The sequence below is a fragment of the Athene cunicularia genome, assembly GCF_003259725.1.
Source record: "Athene cunicularia isolate RWA chromosome 2 unlocalized genomic scaffold, athCun1 chr2_part1, whole genome shotgun sequence".
In the NCBI taxonomy this organism is placed as follows: Eukaryota; Metazoa; Chordata; class Aves; order Strigiformes; family Strigidae; genus Athene; species Athene cunicularia.
In genome coordinates this window covers 38,996,053-39,022,002 of record NW_020799095.1, presented here as the reverse complement: position 1 = coordinate 39,022,002, position 25,950 = coordinate 38,996,053, and the positions used below count along the sequence as shown (strand labels likewise).

General features: G+C 38.3%; 1 long non-coding RNA gene across 1 annotated transcript in view; it reads right to left on the bottom strand.

Moving 5' to 3' along the window:
• Nucleotides 1-14,903: 14,903 nt before the first annotated feature.
• Nucleotides 14,904-25,950, bottom strand: part of LOC113476722 — a 110,572-nt gene continuing 99,525 nt past the window's right edge. The window contains exon 3 of the long non-coding RNA XR_003397770.1: nt 14,904-14,992. This is a non-coding gene — a long non-coding RNA (uncharacterized LOC113476722). The remainder of the gene's footprint in view (nt 14,993-25,950) is intronic.

Sequence of the window (25,950 nt, the reverse complement as noted above, 5' to 3'; positions counted from 1 at the left end):
TAGAAACCTAGTCTTTTGCCCTAAAAAAGTTTCCTATGGGTGTTTTAGGTGGGTAAATGCATAGTTTCTTTTCAGCTGTTAAAACTTAACTGCTTGAATGGCTCTTCAGTTTAGTCCCAGTCCCAGCAGACTCAGTTCTCCTTCATGCCTGATTAATTTGTGGATTTCCTGTGTCTTTTCTAAAGATAGGTCTTCTCAGTATTGGTAGGTGCAATCTGTGCTAGCTTCTTCTCATGGTGTCCCACCGTGCTGCACCTGGAATTTGTTGTTACATGACTCAGTTTCCTTCACAGCATGTAGGGGAGAATGAAGGGTCACAAAGAGCAAATGAGCTGCTTAGAGAAAGAGTATGAGAAACAGATCAAGTACAAGAGTAACCCTTTGATATGTCCTCTCAGCACTGGGCAACTAGAGGTTTAGAAACCTCCTCTACTGAAGACTGATTCAGGACAATCACATCTAATAGCCTCCTATATATAAAAATATGTCTGTATGCACACATATATATATATATACACAAAATACATAAAATCCACTTAACATTTGTGTTTTAAAGTTCTGTCTATTGTTTTGCCTGTTTCTTGCTACATGATAATTTCAGTACTCATTCTTGTATTGTAAAATACGGTGGAAGATGATTCCCCATCACCTTCTCTGTTAATTACTTTCTAGCCCTCCCCCATATTTCTACTGCCTCTAACTGAATATCTCCTCTCTGAAATGAAAGCTCTTAATCTATTTAGTGTATCTTCACATAGAGATCTGTTTCATATTTATTTTCATTTTCAACTCTTCTGTCTAAATATTCTTGCTGTTGTACATGCTTTTTCAGAAGGTATATCAAAACCACCATTGGCAATTTTTAAGATGCGCGTTCACCACTGATTTATAAAAGAACACAGGGCTGTGTTCTGATCTTCTGGTCTCTACTTCCACCCTGACAGTGTGAAATTGTCACAAAACCAGCACGCTGAGGAGGATCTGCTCAGAGATAGGAAATGCTCAGAGCAAGGAGAAGTCACCACTAAATCCCACCATTCTCTGGGGCTTTACAAGCCACATGGCATCATATACAATATATCACATCGTATTCTGAGCTCTCACTGGATCTGGGAGAGCTCTTATCCAATTTACCTCTTTCCACTGGAGACGATTCAAAGCTGTCCTCAGCTCCAGAGGAGCACTCATAAAGGTGAACTTACAGGTGGGTCACCTCCCAAATGATGCCTTGACTGGTGGAGGAAGCATCCATCCTTCCTCTGCCTCAGTGGGTTCTAAAGCAGGTTTTGTAAGTAGAACAGTTTTAAATTAAGGGATAGAGAGTGTCTTCTCTTTAGAATAGACCAGTAACAGAGCACTTTCTTCAAAGGTAAGAAATGTGGATTTAAATCCATGGAACTAAGGAACTAAACTGTGGTTTTCTGCATGCTGGTCAAAAGCTCCAACTAGTGAGCTTCTATACAAAGGGGAAAGAGTGCACACACTTTCCAGCTTTGTTACAAAGGGGGGAAAAAAAACAAAGTAAAAACAGTTGTTCTGTTTTTACAGCCCCTGATCTATCAAGCTCTTTGTGATAATAGGAACTCTATAAGATGTCTTGTTGAAATGTTGGAGTACTCAAAAGTTATTCTTAACTCCTGAAATTCTCAATTTAAAATCCTGATTTTTGTAAATGTGGGAATAAAAATGAGCAGTTGTACACTATGCAGTGACAGTCTTTCAAGAACAGAAAAGTAAAACATTCTTTCCTATTTTTCCTGGCATACACGGGCTACGGAACTGAAATTTCTACCACAGTATAGCAGCAAGAAAATAGGAGTTTTATTCAACCTGGCAAACTGCAGAGTCTAGCAACAGGGAAAGACAGGAAATTTTTTCTGCCTTTCTTTTTCTTTTGCTTTGTTGGTAAATTTTTCCTCTAGATATTGGAAATGAATAGAGCAAAAGGAAAGGTGGGCTTGAGTTCAGAAGATATAAGGCTTTGATGTTAAAGAAGGTAAAAATGAGAGCACAGAAAGCACACATATCACTAGGTCAGGGGAAGTGATGTCACATAATGAGCAACAACAATATTTCTGAATAAAAACTTCAAAAAATGCCTCCTAGATATTAAATCAAGGGGTATGTTTGCATGTTAACTGCCTCCAAGCAATATTTTATATTAAATTAATTTACGTGCAAGACTTCCAGATCATTTACAGGGCAAGTGTTTAGGAAAATAGGGGCTTTCCAAGCGCCTGAAAAGATTATCTGACTGATTGTCTGTCTACAGGTTTTCTTTTAAAGCTATTTTAAGTATATGATCCCATCCCAACTATTTAACTCAGGAACCTGTCAATTACAAGCTGCCTAATTGAACTCTGGGATACTGTAGGACTGCAAGGCACAAAGCATATGAACAAAAATGTGAAGAAAGGGGTTTCTGCTGTGATTTCATTTTTCAAACCCAATTTGAAAAGGTCAAATTTCAGATTGCACAACCCCATTGAGACTTAGGAACTAAACTGGGACAATCACCAAAAAATAAAAAAAAAAAAAAGAAAAGCAAATTTTTTCTTCCCCTTTTGAAAAGCAAGAGGAGGTCTTTAATACCAGTTACTTGCTGGGGCTGATAGCAAGGTCTGAGGGTGGGGATAGGACAATGAAAATCGAAAAAGGGAAAGATACAAGTCAGTTTTTGTACTGCTGAGCTTGTAAATGGATAAATGACTGACTGTGTGACATCTCCTTCAGAGACACTTTGCAATCCTGCTTTCTCTTGTTTGATTTTTTTTTCCTTCAAAGAGAAAATATGGGTTACTAAACAGATGTAGGGGCTAAATAAAGGAAAGCACCACTGGAATCAATTTTACAAAAGACTAGAATAAATTGTGTATTTCGCAATGGTTGGACTGTGGTTCTAAGTCAAAGTCCCCTGAGATTAAGTGAAAACCTCCTTGATTTCAACAGGCTTTGTATCAGAACCTAAACCACAGTGTTTTACAGAAATGAGAGTGGCAGTATCTATCTTGATATGCATTAAACAAATTTAAACTACCTATTTAATCACCACACAAATGGATTTACATTGTCTCCATGTTTATTGATTAACTGTATAAACAAGTGTGACCTCAGCTGGTGTAAATCCTTAGGATTCCACCAACTCTAGTGGAGCAGAGACTGTTTATGTCAGCAGGGAGATCTGAACCAAAAGGGACTTCTTCTTCTCTTCCATGCTCTTAAATAGTTATGAAATGTGACTGAGTAAGTTCATAATTTTAGCTGATGAGCAGTTACTCTAAAGAAGAAAAGGCATATAACTACAGGTAGCAGGTGGCTTGCAATTATGATCATCCCCAAATGTTGTCAGAACTATGCCTGGCACCCTCTTTGATATTTATGGGGTAATTGAGTGTTAATTCTATTGGCCTTATTTGCAGAACCTCTTCCGTCCTGGGAGCATTTGTGACTGTCAGGCAGCACACTTTACATAGCTGTCGACTGAATGTTTTTCTTTTTAGTGATTTTTTTTTTGTTTTACCTGAGGCATTTCAGTCATGTAACTTCAGCAATCAATTTTGGCCCAAAGCAGCATAGGCCTCAGTCAAGAGAAGCAAGTATTTGCATGCAAGCTTGCTATTAAAGCACCAGGGAGAAGAGTGAGTCCATAAAAGCTTAAGAAATAGGAATCTGAGTTGAATCATCACACAGTCAGCTAAATTACTGGCCCTGTAATTAGCCTTTTTAGAGGTCTCTTAAATTGTTAATCCCTTTGCTGGATATAATTGCTTTATTGAATCTAAATTAATCCAGTGTTTTAAGAAATAATCATGCAATTCTAATGGCTACATAAAATTAAAAAAAAATATGGAAAATATGTTGTTTGAGACCTAATTTAGATTAGACTCTGCTGAAACAATTAGTCTCGGGAATAGTATTTTTTGAAGAATTTTGTTGGGGGAAGGTTGAGTTTGAGGGCTGGGGATTTAATATTTTATTTACACAGTGTATGCTAAGCAGTTGTATTTAAAAATTCACTAGATTGGGAGTATTGACTGCATATGGAGAGTGAATTCAGTGCCAAACCAGAACTGGATCCATGCCAGGAAAGAGAGCCGGGGGTTAGACATCTGTAAAGTGTTGGATGGGATGGAAGACAAACCTAAAACACTTCTGTTCATTATCTAGGCTATTTCCTACTTGTTCATCTAGATCTGAATTTCCAGACCAAAATTGCTGTCTCTGAAGATGGACATTTGCATATTTTGCAGTGCACAGAAACTTTATTGGGTCCCAGAAGGACTAACTTAACCTGAACATATACCACTGAAATACCCAAGGGTAATCAGGTCTTATCTGACCCAGTCTGGGATAGAAATATATCATCCAGGTGTCTGGGACTTCCAACACTACCAGGAATTACCTCATTATCCTACAGCACTAGCCCCATCAGATAAAGTAGATGGGGGAAGGACATGGAAACACGAGAAGAAGAGCACATAAAAGGGAACTAGGGAGAAGAAAATACATGTTGAGTCTTAATTGAGCTTGGAGAGGAAGCAGGAGGAGAAAAACATAGTTGGCTGGGTTATGATTTATTGTCTCTAGTGATCTATTTTGCAGTGGATTAAAACATCCTCTTGTTCCTAATATATATTTTATACCTTGTTTATCAAATGTGAAGCCAAGGATGAACAAATTTTAGTTATGAGCAAAGTAAATTTTAGTTATGAGCAAAGTATGATGCTCCTTTAGAGCCAACATCATCAGGCATTACTTAGTAAAGCTCAGTGAGCATGTTAACTTTGTTTTGAGCTGTTAGAGCTTATTCTGAGTCCCAGTTCAAGGAACGGGTTTGTTTAGTGCATTAAAATAAATATTTAAATTCATTATACTTTATATAATCCTTTATATGCATAATGTGTAGTGTAATCGTGATCCTAAATACTTCAAGAAATTGTCACTGACTGAGCATAAGAGAATTTGAGATGAAATTTGGAAAGAAACAGAGGAAAAGAAGAGCAGAGTCAGATACACAAACCAATGGAAATACAATCCTCTTTCTCCATTTGCCTACAAAATTTAGGAGAGATGGCCAGCTTGGAAGGGTAGCAGGAAAGAACCAACGCAGTGAACAGATCACTGGTAGTAAGTCTCCAAGGATTCATAAACAACTATAAACATTGACACGTATTTTGTACTTTGATTCCTACTTATGGAATATTTTGCCACCTTTAAGAGAATTTCTAGAGATTCCGTGTTTATATATACATTTTAAGTTCCATACTGATTACAGATATGCAGAGTTATCCTTCTTACAAACTACTGTCTGAATTGTTGAGGCCCCAGCAGTATATATGAGTATTTAGAATATTGTTCTAATCACAATCAGTCCTCATAAAAATGAAAGGGATGTCCGAAACTAGCCCAATGTACTTAAGTGTCCAGGTACCCTTAGGAAAGCAAGTGTGTAATAAAATATCGTCTTTGAGATACAGTTCTGTATCTCTTACACACAGCTGAAAAACTCACCTCAGCAATGAAGTATGACAGCTGCTCAGAAGCATACTATGACTCTACATGCTATTCTCTTCACTTGGTTATGATACCCTCAGTAATTCTGTACTTATAGACCTTTTAGCAAAAGATATTTGAATTTGTACACAGAGTTTTATGATACATAGATATCAAATGATACTTTGCTATAACACTTTTTTTTATGATCATCAAATTCATAATTCTACAGGCAACCAAAAAAAACAATAAAGCTTATCTGGATATCTGCCTCAAAGTCCATGTCTGTACTACATTTGATGCCAGTAATATATTGAGGCCATTGGTTTTAGTTCTTCATATTTAACACAGAAGGAAAAAAAACAAACTACTGAATCAATAAGTTGCCTAAAAGCAACGTCAGGTAGTTAGCAATACTTTTCTCTATTATTTTATTATTACTTTACAGGGAAACAAAGGTAAATATATTAAAATAGAAACCATCAGCATCCTTATTTCTCCTTCCAGAATATCAGTCCTCAGGTCTCATTTACTTCAAGTTCTCTTGTTAACTGCAAGCACTTCTTGAATTTTTCACCCTTAGCTTCACTTGAGGAGCTCATCCTGCAGTAGGCACAGCCACTAGCACCTATACCGCATTAGCTACCTCCATATGAAGGAAAGGTGTGAAGTGTTCTGGACACTTGCATTCCTCAGTGATCCAATACCCCGGAAAGATACATAAAAAAAGCACAATCAAAGTAACTATGTGAATTAGAACAAAATACTAAAGGATAGTACAAACGCATAGGAGAAAAATTTCTATGGGCTCAGGAACATAACTGTAACTGAATTTTAAAGGGATATAAAGTATCATGAGAAAATACTTTTAAGTACTTTATTAGCAAGAGAAGGTAATAGCTAACAACAAAACATAGCTGATTACTAGCAAGTGGGCTAAAGTGTTGACTCTAAGACAGGATTTGGGGAGTGAAGTTTTAATGTCATAGACAATCCCCTTAAAATCATAAATAGAAGGGTGAAAAACAAGCTAGAAAAATGAAATAATGGTACAATGTAGTAGTTTTCAAGTTGACTAGGCCTGATGTAATTCAGCACTGAGAACTCAGTAAACAGTTTTCAGAGTCATCAGCAATTATCTTTAGCACCTTGAGGAATATAGATTCCAGAAGACTAGAAAGGGCAAATATTTACTTACTTTAAAATGTCAAAAAGGAGAAGAGAGCCTACTTTAATCACCAGAAAAATATCAGAACAAATAATGAAAAGGTCTGTTTGTAAGAATCTGGAATATAACCAGGATGTAAGAGGCAAGATGAATTTTTAACAAATAAATCATGTCAGGACAAACCTACTTCTCTCTACAACAGAAAACAAGCTTTAAGGATAGATACTGACATGCATCTGGATTTGGGGTTTTGACATCTCACAGGACATTCCCATAGACAGGCAGATTTAAGGTAGTTAGTGACTTGGGAAATCCCATTCAAAAAATAGCTATCAGTGATTCATTTTCAAATGAGCAAGATTCATTGGGACAGGTTCTGCAAGAATCTGTCTGTATGACATATTCATGAATGAACTGGAAGATAGATTAAGATGATTTTTGCATTTGAAAATGACGTTAAGCTAAAAAGGCTTCAAACTTCAGAATGCAAAACATCATTTTTAAATTATCTTGGTGAAATGTGCATTCAGCTAACAATTAAATGAATTCACATGCACATGCACAAGAAAAGTTATTTGCACAAATATAAACAAGAGAATGACTGGCAAAACAAGCACAGTGTAGAAAAGAACTTAACAATTAGAACAGATCACATAAAAGTAATAAAATCACACCACTGCATAAGAAGCAATCATACTGAGTTAAAGAGAATTAGCATGTTTTATGTTAAGCACACAAAACATTCATTCCACTCTACTCAGAATTGGTAAACCTTCATATGGATCCTTGTGACCACTGCACATTGTCACATGTCAAGGAATACGTCAACCAGATAGTGAAAGTCCCCAAACCAGAAATAAGTATGAACTTCCAAAAAAGTGATCTAGCATAAGACTTTGCAAGAACTGGGCTTGTTAAATACAGGAGTGGGAAGACTCAGACGAGTCTTTTCCAAAAGATTCTTTGTGAAAAGAGATAATAATCTCTAAAAAAGATAAAAGATTGCAATAAGGGAGAATTAGGTTAGAGGTGAGAGAAATATTTCAGTGTGAAAGGCCAACTAAGCAATCAGTAACAGACCTACGGAGATTTTTCCTGCTTGTTAGAAATTTTAAGGAGGAGTAAGCCAAACAACAGTGAGGATTGGTTTTCTGTATCAATCCTGCTTTGAAGCACACTTTTGAATTAATGGATCTCACAAATATTACACAGAAAGTATTATCAAACAGTATACAACTTTCTACCCTTGCTTTACTAGATAGACTGTGGTACTAAACACATATCTTTATTAAGGGTATTATAATGTAAGTCAGATATGAAAACTGAAAGTAAAATGACTGCCATCAACAAGGATTCAAAATCCTTTCAACTAGGCAGCATGCTAGTGATACAGCAGAGGAATGGAAACTGGAGATATATATGCTTTTCACAGATTTTTCACAGTAGACATGTACTTTCTGTACAAATATTTCATCGTTCCAAAAAGACCAGATTTTAGTTATTAATTGCACCCACAAAATATTAATGCATTTGTGACTTTTTAATTTCTTCACATTAGAAAGTAAATAAAATAAGTTCCTGTATCCTGCAGCTCTTAGCTCCGACATGTCCATTATTCCAGAAATATCAATTCTTACAGTTTCTTTCCCACTCTGAATTTTTCAATAGGTCATTATTTATGTAATACTGTTGATGATATTTACAGCACACCCACATGATTATGGACTTATCTATAGCCTTAATATATGTATCAGCATACCATATGGAGGCAAATCCTTTAAGCAGTCTGGACAGTCTTCACAGTAGCTAGTAAGGGGCTATGTTTTGGATTTGTGATGAAAACAGCATTGATAACACAGGGATGTTGTAGTTATTGCTGAGCAGTGCTTACACAGGGTCAAGGCCTTTTCTGCTTCTCCCCCCACCCCACCAGCGAGGAGGCTGGGGGTGCGCAAGGACTTGGAAGAGGACACAGCCAGGACAGCTGACCCCAGCTGACCAAAGGGATATCCTGTATTGTATGGCATCATGCTCAGCATATACAGCTGGGAGAAGAAGAAGGAAGGGGGGACATTCAGAGTGATGGTGTTTGTCTTCCCAAGTAACTGTTCGGTGTGGTGGAGCCCTGCTTTCCTGGAGATGGCTTGCCAATGGAAGTAGTGAATGAATTCCTTATTTTGCTTTGCTTGTGCACAGCTTTTGCTTTACCTATTAAACTGTCTTTATCTCAACTGAGAAGTTTTATCGCTTTTACTCTTCTGATTCTCTTCCCCATCTCACCATGGGAGAGTGAGTGAATAGCTGTATGGAGCTTAGTTGCCAGCTGGGGTTAAACCGCGACAATGATACTTGTCTAAGTTTCTCAGAGAGCTGAAATAATGAAAACTAAATATCTTGGGCCATTAACAGGCAAGGTGGTCCCTGGCATCACTGACATAATTAGATCCAAACATTCTCTACTTTGTTGTAGTCTCCAAGTCTTTGTCACTTCTTAAATTATTGTTTGTGAGAGGAATAACATAGGCATGTGTAATTTATGGTCAGCTGGATGGACAGTCCAAGAGAGTGGTGGCCAATGGTGTTAAATCCAGCTGGCAACCAGTCACAAGTGGTGTTCCTCAGGGCTCGGTGTTGGCACCATTTCTGTTCAACATCTTTATTGATGATCTGGATAAGGACATAGAATGTATTATCAGTAAATTTGCAGATGACACCAAGTTAAGCAGGGATGTTGATCTGCATGAAGATAGGGAGGCTCTACAGAGAGACTTGGATAGATTGGATCAGTGGGACAATGTTAATGGGATGAGCTTCAACAAGGTCAAGTGCCAGGTCCTGCACTTGGGCCACAACAACCCCATGCATGGCTACAGGCTTGGGGAGACTTTTCACAGAAAGAGTGGTCAGAGAGTGGAATTGGCTGCCCTGGGAGGTGATGGAGTCACCATCCCTGGATGTGTTTAAGGGTTGTTTAGATGAGATGCTGGGGGATATGGTGTAGGGGAGAACTTTGTAGAGTAGGGCTGATGGTTGGACTCGATGATCCCAAGGGTCTTTTCCAACCTGAATGATTCTGTGAATCTGTGATTAAGCTTGTGATCTCCTTCATCTCTAGCTCTTTATAGTGCCTTAATAGCACATGTGCGCTGTTAAACACACCTCTCCATCTGGGTGGAGAAATACAACCATGGACAACAGAAATTCTGAACACAAAGCTGGGGAGGACCAAGTCCAAGAACAGTGAGAAGGCAAGGTGCTGAGCTTACCCTTACTACTCAGAACCACATCTGAAAGTCCTCTTTCATAAAACCCTTTCTATTCTTGAAAATAATGGGGAATAGCAAAGCATAACTGCTGTTAAAAGCAGCTAACATTTTGCCAGTCCCTGTTGTAAACTCGTAACACTCACAAGTCATTCACGCAACTTTACTCACATAGGTAGATGTATACTAGAAAAAGCTGACAAGCTCACACAAGATCACACTTGTCAGTATGGATTCTTGTACTTAAATCTATGTATATATGTCTTTTCTAATATGTGAACTACTAGGGACTTATTTTCTCCTCATAAAATGTAACACTATGAGAAAGGAATGTTTTAGAAAGTTTCTTTACTTCATTGACAGGTTTTCTCCAAAATCAGTGTCATCAAAAATAACAGAGGTTTTTAAGTTATTTTTAAAAACAAGTACACATACTTTCTGACAGGAAAGAGAAAGCTTGTGGTGAGCTGTACAAAACCACAACCTATTGGTGCTCTGATCATTATTCTCTGTTCCCAGTTACTGGACCACATGCCAAAGCAACTAAGACAACAGTGTCCAGGAATAATTGTGTTAGAGCTTTAGAGCTGCCTCTGGGTCTGTCACATCGTTAGACTGCCCCTGTGCTGCTTATCTTCCTTGTCTTCCTAAATGTCATTTCCTTTCAACATTTTTTCCTATAATTTGTCTCTATTTTATCCATTCATGAATAACATTCCACTCAAGCTCTATATACATTCTGCTATACACAAGGTGTATTTAGCAGACTTCAAGCTGTGAGTGCAGGTTTTGCTCAGGTGAGCAGATGGATTTAAGAACACGCCTGCTTGCCTCAGAAATGCATACCTGGAGTCTTTCTGCTGAAACGCAGTCTGAACGCAACCAGCCTTATTGGTTTTCAGTCTGAAGCCTTCATTAATATATACCACGCCCCGTTAGTCAAGTACTCATTTCCTACTATAAATAAGATATTCTTTTTTCTTCTAACTAGGTCCTGGCTCAATCTGTAAAACTTGGACTTGGCTTCAGATTTCATGTGCCCTGTTCAGTTCAGGAAAGTTTAGTCTGTTGTCTGGAAGCAACTCAAGGATATCCAGAGTCAGATTCAGTTTGAAATTTGTATTCTGCCACTGAGATAAGAATGGAACTGTGATTTTTTTGAGGGGTGCCTGTGTCTACACTGCTCAGACAGAAAGCTCCTGAGAGTGTCCAGAATATCCTGTGTGCCTCCACACCAAAGGTGTTTGGGTCACTCGCAGCATATCTAGCTGTACCTCCTATGGGTATGCACAAATTAAAACCTGGGCCACAGGTTTTGTGGCATGCAATAACTCACCTATCACTCAGCCTCCTATTTTTCCACACTATGCAGATCTTATGAGCCTACCATGTAACCTACATAAGACACGGGGTCTCACAGCAAATGGCAGGGGAGGAGAGGAAGACACCAGGGTTGTGGCCAGATGCAGGCCCTATGGCTTTTAGCCTGCCCCACTGGTTCCCAAGTGCTGACATTGTCTGAACTTGCAACTAGAGGCTGTGCCTTTGCATGGAGGAAGGATAAGGTGGCACAGAGATGCTCGTTGATGTAGGGACCTCTTACTAGGCAAACTGTGGAGATGCCACCACTGCCAGCCCAGCCACTGAGTGTCTACCAGCCTGATGGTGAACACAGGTCTGGGTACAGCACAAGGGTCACTGGAACAGCAGTGACACAGCCCTTACAGCTACTGGGCACATCTTGGAGACACAGTCAGGAATGTAAACTTGCTCACAGGGGGTTTATCAGCACCCCTCAGATCATGCTGCAACATGTGGGAGGGTGGACAGTCAGGGCAATTTACACCTTCAACAGGGCTGCAAGGCACCAACCTTTGAGGTCCAGCAATCACGCCAAAAATCTCAATCACCCCCTTTGTAAACCAGTATTACAACATCCTGTATAAATAAGGGCTTGTCAGCAAGAATAAGATCCTTTAGGGCAAAGTGCTTGCATGGTGTGCTGTAAACAAGGTGCTGGACCTTCCTCTCCTGCTGTGTTTGCATAGTGCCTTGTCAAAGTGGTCATTACTACCCCACTGGGAATACAGGCACTGTGTACCAAAGGGGATGAAGAAACCCCAGGTAGGTGGAAAGGAGAAATGAAAAGGTCTAACCTGGCTTCCTACACTCTTGGCCTCAGTTTTGATCCATAGATTACGATGCGATGTGATTGGTGATCCATGGAGCTAATAAACCATGCGTTCTCCTTTATTTGGACACAGGACACATATCCAGAAGTTCAAAGAGAAGTTATTACGTCTTTTCCAAGCTCCATTCAAGTAGCTCCACACCATCCATTGCCAACTTGCATTTCACAAGCAGACTTTCTCCAGTGACAAAAAACATATACACCCTGAATTCCTTAGGCCCAGTTTTTGCACTGAGAAAAAGATTGTGCCTTTTTAGGAATGTCAGAAAAGGCTATGTATGCATTGATAGACTGAAAAATAGTAACAAATTTCCATCTCAAAAATATTAAAAATGCACATTAGTAATCATTATGAAAACACACTAATATCACACAGTATAGATGACATTCTTATCTCCAGAACATCCTGACCTGAATCTGTAGTTACTCAGTACTCTCATGAAGATGGACTAATCTCTGGGGACTTCACCAAACACAAAGAGGCAAAATGATATATCCATAGTAGGTAAAACAGTGATTCAGAAACATCCTTTCTCAACCCATTACTATCCCTATTGAGAAATATTTCTTCACTTTATTAAGTTGCTAAAAGATCATGAGAATTAATCACCGTGACTAATTGTGTTTATGGATAAAAACTATATTACAGATTGTGTTTATTACATCTGCGGTTGGGGAAAAATCATACATTGCATCAAATGACTGTGTCGGTTCTGCTGCAAGTGCATTTCTCGCTGCTCAGCTAAAAATAGTGCTCACAAGACATGTGAAAAGGATCACACTCCATTCCGAGGTGGGAAATCACTGATGAAAACTGTTCTGGTAAACAAGGCCTTCCTGATGGCTGTCTGAATAATTGGCAGTAAGCTCAACTCCTGGATCGCTCTGCTGACAAAAACTGCCTCGCTCCACTCTGCTACTAAAGCAACTCTGCATGCCAGAGAAAGCTGAGACCTCTAATACGGAAACAGAGGACTGTTGGTGCCGGCCTTAGAAAAACCCAGACAAAAATGAACTCTTTAGCAAACCATCTCCTGGGTATGGCTCAGGTGTTCACTGTAGCTCCCATCTCAGCTGTTGATACTACTGTCTCCCTGCCAGCACTCACTACAGGCTCAAGGGTGCCTCAGCCCCACATGGCAGACACAGCAGATGTGTTTTGCCAAGTTAGGGATCCTCAAGGATGACAATTTCACAGCCTCCTTCAGTGCTCTTTGGAAAGGCTTTTCTTGTATCTCAGTGGAATCTTCTCTGCTACAGCTTAAGCACATATTTTTATGTACTGTCCACCAACAATATGAAGAACAAACTATCCTCTTTTGCACATTTCTTGGTTTACTTTTGAACATCCTAAACAAAGTTGCTATACCTGCTAACATAGTTAAGACTGTTAAGTGTTCATATATCATCCAGTTCCATTCATGGGATGCAGCAGGACTGCTGCATTTACTCATTTGATGGAAAGTATGTTTAAGGGATCACACACCTTTGCTCTGTTCAGCAGTGTCTTGCAGCATCTCCACTACCTGCATTGCACAGCATTTAATGGTCTATTTTCTCTCTTCACCAATCACATGTACAGTACTAACTGCAACTCTGCCCCATATCCCATGAAGTACCCTGCCAGGGAGCCTAGGAATTCTTTCATTTTGTGCATTAAGCCATATTTACATGAGCATAAAATATGCCAGCTGGTTTAGCAATTAGTAAACATATCATGAAACTGATAAAAATATTATCTGTCAGATATATTTAGACTGCAAGCAAACACAATGGGGCATATTCATGCCATCCCCCTTGAAGTTTGCACAAGTCACCCTTCAGAGGTGCCCACTCGTCTCCACTGACTCTATAAGGAACACGGGCTCCTAAATTTTGGTGCACCAGATTGTTATCTCATTTTGATATCTAAAGTAGACAGTGAATCAGTCTTGCATCAGCACCAACATAGGTGGTTATCTCATCATAGCACTTCTGGTGTATGCAATATTTGAGCAAGATCATGCACAACAAACCTCCCATAAGCTTTCAGGCTGACAAAACTCAATGGCTCAAATACTTCCAAAAGAAGCAGCCCACTCCTGACTGAAATGAATTTGTTTAGGAATGTAAGTGAAAGCAGAGGAAATATTTTGTAGTCTTCCGTCTAATAATTACGATGAGGCATCTAAAGCAAAAGACTTCAAGTCACTGGTCAGTATATACACCCTTTACATGGTTAATGCTGAGTTTCACAGTATAGATATGTTCCAAACTTCTCTGGAGATATCCAAATCTTCACAGAGAGAACCTGTTTAGTTACTGTTGACATTTAGAATATGCTATTTGTTTTTCTTCTCCTTTATATCTGACAGTTACTGCTTAAAAAAGGACTTTGATATAGCCCATGACATACCTGAGGGTGTTTTTAAAATGCAGTTTGGGGGAAGAGGAAGAGCATGAATACAGGAAAATAAAGCCTGATCTAAATTAGTAAATGATGTGTTCCCAGATGTTTCCTTCTTGAGATCTTGCAAAGAGCAACTGCACCAGGACACCTGTAGTTTAAGGTTTTCAGCTGTCATTAAATCTTTCCTCCTTTTTCATAAGCTGATCTCATATTTTCCAGAGTGATGTTGTTTTTACTTCACATCATCTGTACAAACAAATAAAGTACTCCCTCCCCCACAAACACAAGCACATGCATACTCCTCTCTTTGGTCTGCGTACAGTAGCTTGGCACCAAAAAGATATGTGATTAAGTTTTAACAAGTGTCAAAGCCAAGTGGCTCACAGACACTTACCTGGAGATCAGAATGTGGTTTAGGTGCTTTCTGAAATTCAAATTAGCAAGTGTCATTCTTCCTGCCTTCTACCACACTTCAGGGAATGTTTGATCTGCAGAGAGAGAATGAGACACAGAAAATGAGCAAGAGATAAACCCCCAGGATCCAGGGGCTCAGACTTCCCACTCCCAAGCACCTCCACTGTCTCTGGGAGCATGTAAATATTCAAGGATACTCTTGCTTACATGGTCATATTGCAGGACACTAATGTAGTCTACTGTAGAACTGATTCCCTCATAAATATTTAGGTCAAGGATTTCAACATAGAACAACAGTACGATTAACAATTCAAAATGCTACCACTGAAAGGTTGTTTTTGACACCATCAGCTGGAAGTGAGCAGACATGCCTTTGTTAAGTTACGATGTAGTCTATCACTTGTAATACAATATCAATGCAAAAACAATCCCTCAGAGCATTGATCAGAAATTTCATAATCTTTTTTGTTCGCTAAAGTACACATTTTATAAAGGCTCTCATGATCTCAAGCTACTGACATGTTGCTCAGAAATAAAAGATGTTGTGAGGGAAGGAAGGAGATCTAACATCTCGTGACCTATATGGGTTCTTTATTGTTAAAAAAAGTCTAAATTTAGGTAGTTTCTGTATAGGAAAAAAAAATGAAATAGATTCATATACATAAAATGTATTGTATACATTAAATTCAGTACGAATTTTACACTACGCATAGTGGTCAGAATTAATGTATCCATGTCTACCTACACCTATCCCTCGTACCTCTCTAATACATTATAATACAAGTGCTTGAAAAAATACACCAACAACCACAAACACAAAAAGATTTGTAATAGCAGATTGCAGCGTATGAGCAAGAGTGACCTTTTTTTTTTTTTTATTTTTAATTGAAAACTATTAAGAATTAAGTCCAGTGAACTGTAAGGACATGCATCCCTTGTCCACCTGCATATTCATTAAGCTGCAGCTGACATATTGCAAAGGAGAAAAAATAAAAAATTGAAAAGAAACCAAGTGTCAGAAAAATAGGAACTATCCAAGAAATAAGTTGCTTGCTTGCAGCCAGTCAGCCCTGTACAATCAGTCCTCTTCTACCTTCGCAGCTTCTGTGCTGGCATACCCAAAGCTGAATGGCCCATCCTCCAGCCTCACACTGAGCTGGGGGATGAGTTTTAACCAGACTGCATACACTGACTTTTTGTCCATTTACACACACTTTAATTACTGACACCCTTCTCCTGCCACAGGATAGAAAAAAAGGTGACATCTAGTTTTATACTGAATTTTCTAGTTTTATGCTGACTTGTTGAATTTAGGATTAATCCTTTCCTGGGTATTGATGTAATTTTGGGTATTGATATAAGCAATGTAAAAAGTACAAGGGACAGGGTAAGAAAAACTTGTAAGCTTAAAGCACTGTGAAATCTATCTTTTCTGTGTGTTCTTCCTGTAGGTCCCCCTTTGTTTTCGATCCTGCACCAAATGGCACCTGGACCTGCTACACCAAGTCCTTGCAGAGAAGGCAATTGTGTGGGCACGCAACATGCACATGGTATATAGAAGAGAAACCCCTTCACAGTGATTCCTCCTAGGTGAAAGATGGACTAAATGCAGCCCTGTCAGAGTACACTCTAGACTGCATCTAACTCTCAAGATACATGTTTTCCTACTCACAGAGCAGCACGAGTCAAGGACAAAGGGGAATTAATGCATTTGAAAACATATGCGTCTCATTGCTCTTATTGGAGCCTACTACATATATAGAAGAGATACAGTTGCTAAGTCTTATTAACAAAGAATCAGACTACCCTGTGACTTGTTAATCAGTTTTATATGTACCTATCAGTACAGGATGTGCTGTATACCTTAAAATCTTTGCGATGATCTTCTAACTTGTCTTTGAGTGCTGCTAATTTTAATGTGGTTATTTTTTTGTAGGCAGCAGGTAAGATCTGAGTGCTTTCTGAAAATGCAAGAGGATTTAAAAGAATGAAGGGTCCAGATCTGAAAATCTTCTTTTTACTTTATTTTACTTTTGTTCTTTGGTGTATTTGACAATCTATTCTTTAAGACTGATGCAATCAGTTCAGAAAAGCTATCATAGCAGTAAGCTTGAATTGCATTGTGAAAAAGCAACAAAGAAATCACTCTGTTCACCTTGTCCAAAAGATTTTTTCCCAATATATATATGCACACACACACACACATAAATGCCTTTATTTATAGCTCAGTTGAACTACAGAAGTGAAGAAAGAGAAAAGCATTGAATAATTCATCAAATTTTCTTCCTTCATCACTCAGGTCCAATTTTCCCACATAAACATATAAAACCAAACTGAATTCTAACAAATTATTAATAGTAAAGATGCAACTGCAGGATTTTATCCCAAAGGAAAAAAAAAAAAAAAAAAAGTCTTCCTAGTCAGCATTGGCAGGTTTTCTATGACTTCAGCTAGAGACAGGCATCTGGATCTGAACCAGCCATTCTCATCTGCGTGCACACTCAATGTAGATGACAGAGTCCAGGGACTAAGTCATCTCATCATAAGCAGAGATCTAAGACAAACCATGTGAATACATTACAAAAGTATCCACTTCTGCTACTGATAATAAGGGGAGCCCAGAAAAACTAGCTCAGGTATAGACACCTATGCCACAGATGGCTAAAGTCACAAGAGATAAACATTCACTGTGTCCAGCCTCTGACAAAACAAACCTACACAAGCTGAATTATGACTACAGGAACTGTGTCACACAACTACATATCAATATCCAAAAATATTCCAAATATACTGTTACTTTCAAGTCACTGCTGGTAACTCCTGTTAAAATGTGCTCTCCAGGAATACTCAAGCAGATCCATTGCAGAGTTTATATGTCAACAACACTCTCCTATGGCAGTAAAGCTTTGACTTGACTTCAGTGAAAATGGGCCTTATGCAGAGAATATTATTTCTATAGTGTTTACTAATTTAGCTTGCAAGGCTGTGTTTAGAGGGATGTTAAGCATTAACTAGCATGTTCTCTAATTCCCCACACTGAAAGATGAGTGTATATATATATATATATATAAAGCTCCATACACAGTTTCCCAGCAGACAATTGCTTACTCATTTAAAATGTATGTTTACTTAAAATTTTGCTCCCTGGGATGGCCTTATGAAATATACATTTCATTTTAGCAGGGATTCCCAAAGGAGTCAGCTGCCAGGCAGCCTTTTTCTAGTTCCTTCAGTACAAACTGTGTAAAGCAGGGCACTAAATCTGCAATATCAGGCAACACTCAGAAATTAGAGTTTCAGCTCAGTTCCTGATGACAGTGCCTGAGGAGTACCTGGATCTGAAAAATTCTGTTAGCACACTGGATGATTCATCCCCAGCAATTTGTTTCCTGACATTAATTTCATACAAAAACATGACATCTAAACATGCTCCACATACAATCATTTTTAGGAAGGTCAGAGGCTAGTAGGAAATGAATGACTGAGTGACATTTCCCTAGTTATGAATGTTTTCTGTATTTTTTTATCCCAAACTCCTGCTAGATCCTCCCAGAGTAATTGTAGCTGCTTTTGTATTAGGCAATGGAGATACTAATTCTCCCAGCTGAAAATCGACCTTAAATTCTGTCCCACATTTTGAAAGCATGAAGAAAGAAGAAAAAAAAACAGAGTTAAGAAAATAAAAAGTGAGGAGTCACCCTACTGCATAGTCTCTAACAAACTACCAGCCAAAAGACTTAATACTATATAACACATCAAACATGGTCACACAGATCATCTCCATTGTTAGAGGCAAATAATATCTATATACCAACAAAAGGATATGTTTATGAAGAAATGTTTACTGTAGAAGTTTGTCACGTTTTGAATGAGTATGATGCTTTATTGGATATTACAAATCCCTCAACATTAATGTCACAACCAGTCAAAACAATAAAAATATATTACAAGGTTTTGGCTGAAATAAAGGACAGGGAAATAGTTGTATACTATTTGGCAGGAGTCTTGGGGACATTTATACCAGGAGTCATTTAAAACTAAATCAAAAGGGATTCAGACACCATTGGCTACAAGTAGTATCAGCCAGAAAAACTAACCTCTATGAAATGATACTGAAAAATCTTTTACAATGTACTAGTTTGCATCAAAGTGTTTCACAAATGCCCAGAAAGAGTTTGACTGAACTGACAGACAGATCTGTTCCCCTCACTCAGCAATATAAATCAAGATGAAACTATAGACGGTTTTATAGAGGAAAACTGAGGTAAACTCCAGAGACAACTATGTTTTATAGTAAGGAAACAAAGATATTTAACTTTGAAGAAAAAAAGTTTTGAAAACAAACGAAGAATATAAAAGGTGAGAAACTCTCCTCAAAGCTTTTATCCAGCCATTAATAGCAGAGGTGAGTGGTATTCACTACAGGGAAAATGGAAACTGGGCTGCTTACATATTATTAAATTCAAAATCAGACCCTGCTCAATCCTTCAGCCCTGTCAGATTTGCTGCATAGGCATCTATATCAAAATGCACTGAAACCATAGGATAAGAAAACATAGCATATTTTTTTACGTTTCTACAATTGGTTAGGGCTCCTAACAAGGGAAATATTAATTAAAAGACATTTTTAAAAGGTAAGTTAGAAATAGGAAAGCAAAGAAAGAAAATGGTTAAAATCACTCAACTGTAAGCAAATTATTTTTTAAAAAAAATTACAAATTCTAGCTCTTTGTGGTCTAAATAAGTTATTTACAGAAACCCTAGAGTTTAGGACAATTTGACACGTAAAGGGGAAATGATCTATTAGTTTTGAAGGAGAACATCAAATCCTACAGGCAACACGGTCCATCATGAAAAAGTTACATGAGAATCAGTTTACAGATTTGAAATGTTGAACACTGATACAGACAACAGTGCCCTTTTATTTTGTATCAGTATAAGAAACTTTGTGGCTCTTTTACAAAACAGGTAGTTAAAGCAATACCAGCCCCCACCCTCACCAGCATCTTGTTCAATTTCCCACAGAGATAGAGTAAACTATGCAAGTTTAGGCTACGAAAGGAAACAATCCCTCAAGCTTCACCAGCAGGTGGGTAGATATCCTACCAGCCTCCCCCAAGGTGACAGCTATCAGCAATCACATCTTTCCCCAAGACAGCCAACAGAAAAAATCCATCTGTCTCCCAATCAGATTATTTATCACCTCAGTAAAAAGATAAAAGATTTTGTTAGCAGAATTGTTACTCTCCCTGATTGGAAAAGGAGTTACAAGACTGAACTGCAGTTGTTTCATAAATACAGATGCTGGTTCCTTACAATTGTAGTGTCAGCGTCTAGGTTACTTAAGTGAAAATATTTTTTTTTTTTTTTTTTTTTTTTTTTCCTCTACTGAGGTCGCAGTCTGACAATATTGAGGTGACACGGTCATCAGAAAAAGACAGACCCTATCTTCTCTTTCCCTTCCTTGGCCCTTATTTCCAGCTCCACACTACCCCAGGCTGCGCAAGAGCTAACACCATTTATTTTCCCAAACTGTCAGCTCTTCAATCCAATTTACCAAGCAGCCGCAGCAGGTCAGAGGGTGCAGAGCTAAAGTGACCAGCGGGAGGGAGAGGGAGGCAGTCAGGCCAGGGTTGCTCTCTCTGGCAGCCGTGGTGGTGCAAATGCCCCACAAACGACAGCTGTTCACCCCAACAGCTAAGTTCAGTTTGATGACACTCTCCCATAAGAGACCTAAATAATTAGGGACCTGAGATTTACAGTTGCATACAAAAATTGCTTTGTAAAAATACACGTAACAAAAGCTGTCACAACAATTAATTTATAAATTTATTAGATTTCATTGACATAAAATTTCATTGAAAGAGCAGATAAAGGGAAAAGTGTTAAAAGAACACCTAGAGCTTTGCTAAATAAATGTTCATATCTACTGTCACTATGTATCTACTGTTCCCTAAAACTGTCAATGCTACTATTATGTTATCTCCTACATTAAAAAAAATAATCTGCACTCCTAGTGCTTCTGCTTATTTTAATAAATGCATAAATATCTAAATTCAATTTGTTCATTAAATCACCAATAAAAAGAAAAAAAGCTTCTGCTATTCAGCTTTACCTCTATCAAGTTTTGGTGGATTGCTCTACTCTTCATTACTGTTGTCCCTCAAAATATCACCTTCACTTCAGCTGTAAATAGCCCAGGAAAATAGTTCAAACTTTAAAGGGAAACTTCCAAAGAAAAGATTTTTTTTTTCCCCCTCATAGCTGAGACCTTTCCCAAGGGAACAGGCCACTTTTGGAGGTGTTAGTGCTTCATGTTTGTAGCAAGTGAAAAAAAAAGTATATAGAAATAATGGGTTGACTGAGTATATTATGAAAGGATTGCTCCTATTAGGGGATTCAGGGCAAATAAGAGTCAAGATAAAACAAAGTTATGGTGGAAAGCTTGGAGAATTTGTACTAGTTTCAATATCTTTGCTTCCATCTTCTAAATTGCCAATTGTCAAATGTCATTACTGGTCAGGCTGTTAGCTGCTTATTTGATTACAGTGTTGCCCCCTTTCTGGAGCATGAGTGTGTCCGTGTGTAAAATCATAAAACGTGCTTGTGCAGGTGCAAAAGCTCAGGAAAGCATGAAGATTAAAGATATTTGTTGCCTTTTTAATACATCCACAACAAAACACAGAAATACTAAGCTGTTTGCTTCTATTTGTCCTTAAAGAATTTGCGGCTGCATGCACTTCAGTAGTTGCCAAGAGTTCTTGCACAATTTTAATACTAATTTATGATGAAGCATACCAAATGAACCACAAGTTATTTAAGAAAATGAAATAAGGAAACTTTTGAGGTTTTAGCAGGAAAACAGACCGGAGTGAGAGTAGTCTGATGTAAATGAATAGACGGCTTCAATGAAAATGAAAGAGAAGAAAACTCCCTCCTGGGGTTCATTATGCCTCTTGAGCTGTTGGTAGTAAAGTTAATTTTTAAATGCTTTGAGGCGATTAAGAACTCAGGCATCACTCTAAATGTAAATAAGTCCTGTTTCATTTCCTTGCAGTTAACTGATTGCAGCAGTCACCAGCTACTTAGCTTGCTGATGTATTTGAGATCCATAGTCTCGTTCATAATTAACCCTCCTCATATGAAGTGAAAATGCTAGCAAGCACCGTTTTGAATGTATATAACAAGGATGTGACATACTCACTCACTAGAGAAAACCAATGTTTATATTTGTCCATAATTAGGGCACTATTTGAAGCAAAAGTATCACAGAATGAAAATCAACATATAAATGAAAAGTTTGCCTCTACTCGCACTGAATGCAGCTTAAAACACAACTAAAATATATGCAATTTAGAAACTTCAGCTTAAACAGATGAATTATTTATAGTAAACTTTGGAAAACCATTACAGTTTGACCTCTTCTTCCCCATCAGGTCTCATCAACAGAAGATTTCAGCAATCTGTATATGAATATCACATACAAATGAAAAATCTCAGATGACAATCCATTCTTGTAATTCATATATACAAGCAATTAAGATTTAACAGCAATAATCTTGTTCAAGGCAGTGACTGGAACCTCTGAAATCTGTATTCTCATTCCAAATCTATCTCAAGATTGTTTCATGACTAGGCAAATGTTTCAGAAGTGACTAATGCTGCGCACCAGTTTGTAATTATCTACCCCAGGACATGCTAAACCATAAGCAATCAAAATGTCTCTACTGGATACTGAAATACTGAGGCAACCAACACGCACTTACAAAAATGCTGCCCTTAAAATTCCCTACACTCACAAGAGGACAACTACATCTCTATTTCTTAAAAGACTGAGTGTAAATACTTTCACAATTCAAAAATATTTTAGTAATCCATTTTTAGTAGAGGTTTTACACATCTGTCCTACTTCAGACTTGATAATTTTTGTGATATAAGCTAAAAAAGCATGCCAAAAAAGATCTGAATTCAGGACTTCTACACTCCCATACTTACAAATGAAATGAAATGACAATTAAATGGCACCTTCATTTCCTTCCTGACATCAGTCTGTCAGGGATTCCCCACATCCCACCAGGTAGATGGGGATTGCCATTTGGTCCAAAGATCATTTTTTTTAATGTCAGCCCAAGGTTGGTTGGTATCAAAATTAATAAGCTCCCAAGGGTGACATGCTCAAGGATAACATCCTCCCTTCTAAAAATCCCAAATGTGGTCTCCCATATATACTTCACTGCAATGGTAGTCTCTTCATATTGGATATTAGGAAAAAGTTCTTCATTGAGAAGGTGGTTAAGCACTAGGACAAGCTCCCCAAGGAATTAGTCATGGCCCTAAGCCTGTCCATGTTCAAGAAGTGTTTGGACAACGCTCTTAGATATACGGTTTAACTTTTACTTTACCCTGTGTGGAGTCAGGAGCTGGACATGATGATCCTCATAGATCCCTTATGATTCAAAAAAAGGCAAAGGCACAGGCTTTATTAACAACAGAGGTATCCAAGACAAAAGATGCAACATTCCCATTGTTAAAATAGTAGTCCAAAGCCCAGAAACCCTGGGTTCAGCTCCTAGCCACAAACTCTTGTAGTGAAACATTTTTCTCACCTGCTGCCAAGTTTCTTTATGACTCACAAAGGCATCTAACATTTTTCCAAACATACTATAAATGTTTCAAATGTTACAAGGCAAGGGACAACCTGCAGATATGTCCATTTTCACATCTGTCCTGATCCAATTTCTACCTGCAAAGTCAGTCATTTCACACGTTTAGTCCAACCAGTTTTAACTCTTTTTTTTTTTTTTTTTTTTTTTTTTTTTACTTTATTTCCTTTTATCCACTTGAATACCAGAGGGATTGCAGAAGGAAAATATACATAAAATAGACATGGTATTTTCACAGGTCCCCTCTAAACCAAAAAGTCAAAATGATCTCACCACTGTTGGGTACACCTCTGCCTTGCAGAAAAAGAGAGATTGTGCATCCAGACACAGCATATCTAGAGGGAACAAAGAAGGAAAGTAAAATTCATCGGTCAGTGAACTAGCAAGAAACTGGTAATTTCCAAATGAATAACAAAATGCTAAATTCATTATAAAGACACTCTGCAAAAATGCAGTTGCTCTTTTCCCAATGCTGATATTTAACCCCAAGTGGCTAAAGTGGAAAAGAGAGAAGTGTCCTAAACTGATCAAGAAAAAGGCTTCCTAAAACAGCTGTCAGTTTGAGTTTAGCTCAGCACAGCTCCAGATAGAATCCTATTTCTGCTTCCAGGTCATCACAAATTATTAGTAAATTTGATGAATTAAATTTCACTCCACCCAATCTGGAAACAAGGTCTTTCCAGTGACCTTTGTTCCAAATTTCCATTCTCACACTGAAAAAAGTTTTACTCAGTGTTTTCAGATTAAATATTTCATTACAGTTTTATCTTACAAACATCTTGAATACAAAAGAACAGCTGGATTGCTAATGCTTTCCTTCTAGAAAGGACAGCGCAATATAGTAATATCTGGCTAATGAGTACGTCTTTCACTGCATTTTAACTCTTAGCTTTTACACAAGTTAACAGAAGCTTCTCTTCTCCCCTGCTCTTCCCCAACTTTTAAATCAAATTACAGCAAGTATTACTCATGTCTCACTTTCTATACTTCACACTTGTAGCTGGAAAAAGATAGGGAGGTGAGAGAGGTTGATCTAGTCATTTACTAATGTCAGGGAGCTTCAGGCTAGATCCATTCAGTGGGGGAGCAATGTTGTTATTACTCTCAGTCAATTGAGGAAGGTCCCGTCAGTCTTGCAAACAAAAATTCTGCAGTTGTTCACATTTGCTAAATAAATGTTCTGTGGTCAGCTGCCTGCTGACAGCCACTGAAAGACAGCAGCAAGAAACATTGTACATCTCAGGCACCTGCAGGGAAAGCCATGCTGCCCCATAAGAAGGTTCACAGAATTTCAAAATAGAAAATAAAAAGGCACAGAGAAATTACCAGAAAGCACATATTGAAACAGATGTCTAATTGTACAGTTATATACATATACTATTTATAAGGAGGAACTGGCTGTAGCATCTCGAGCGGGCAAGGTCTTTTTATTTTTCCTTTCTTTTTTTCTCTTTTTTTCTTTTCTTTTTTCCTTTGTTTTTTCCATATTCTAAATATGGCTGACTTCAAAATTTATTTTAAAAATTATGTCAAGCTTTGGAAGTTAGGCTTAAATATTCCTGTACATGGTATATGTGCATTCAGTGATTGGGAAGATGCAAATTAATCTGTGATTATAGCTAGAAATTAGTCTTTGAAAATATTCATTTTTGCAAGCACAGCAGCTACCTACTCCTATGTTTGAAACTCAGGCCCTCTGCACTTTAATCGTCACTTAAGAATTTCACACAATGTCCTTATTTGACTCGCAGCCAAATTTTTAGCAGATGGAAGTTCTCTCAAAGGCCACAGCCATAACAAGCCTGTAACATTACCGATTAATAAATGTGCATTTATAAAGGTAATTTCTGTTATATCCTGCTTACCAAGAATCTGATGAAAACTCACAGCACCCATAGCACCCCATGACATGGTATGCAGGCAAAGAGCAGGTTATTTTGTTCCTTTTGTTCTTAATCTTTCGTTGTTCTTCACTTCTGTGTGCTAAATGAGGACAGATTCTCTGCTTGGAAGTTCACCTACCCTCACCACTCCTCCACACACCACGACACCCATCCCCACAGAGGACAGGACACCATCCCGGGTCTCCTTTCCCTGGGGCTGCTCACTCACAGTCAAAAGGGAAGCTAAAAGTCTTCTCATCTCACTGACTGGCCATGGCAAAAATATCAGAAATCCCAGCAGGCCTTTCTACCCATCCTGACAGTCAGCCAAAAGCAGAAGCAGCCAGGAAGCCCACGGCAATTGGATGGACACAAGAAGAGCAGGGTCCTCTCCATACAGTGAGGCAGGTGACTGTGGTCCTGTGGCATGTGCGCTGCCCGGCCCCTACAGCTGAACATCCAAGCGGGACACAGCCACATCCCGAC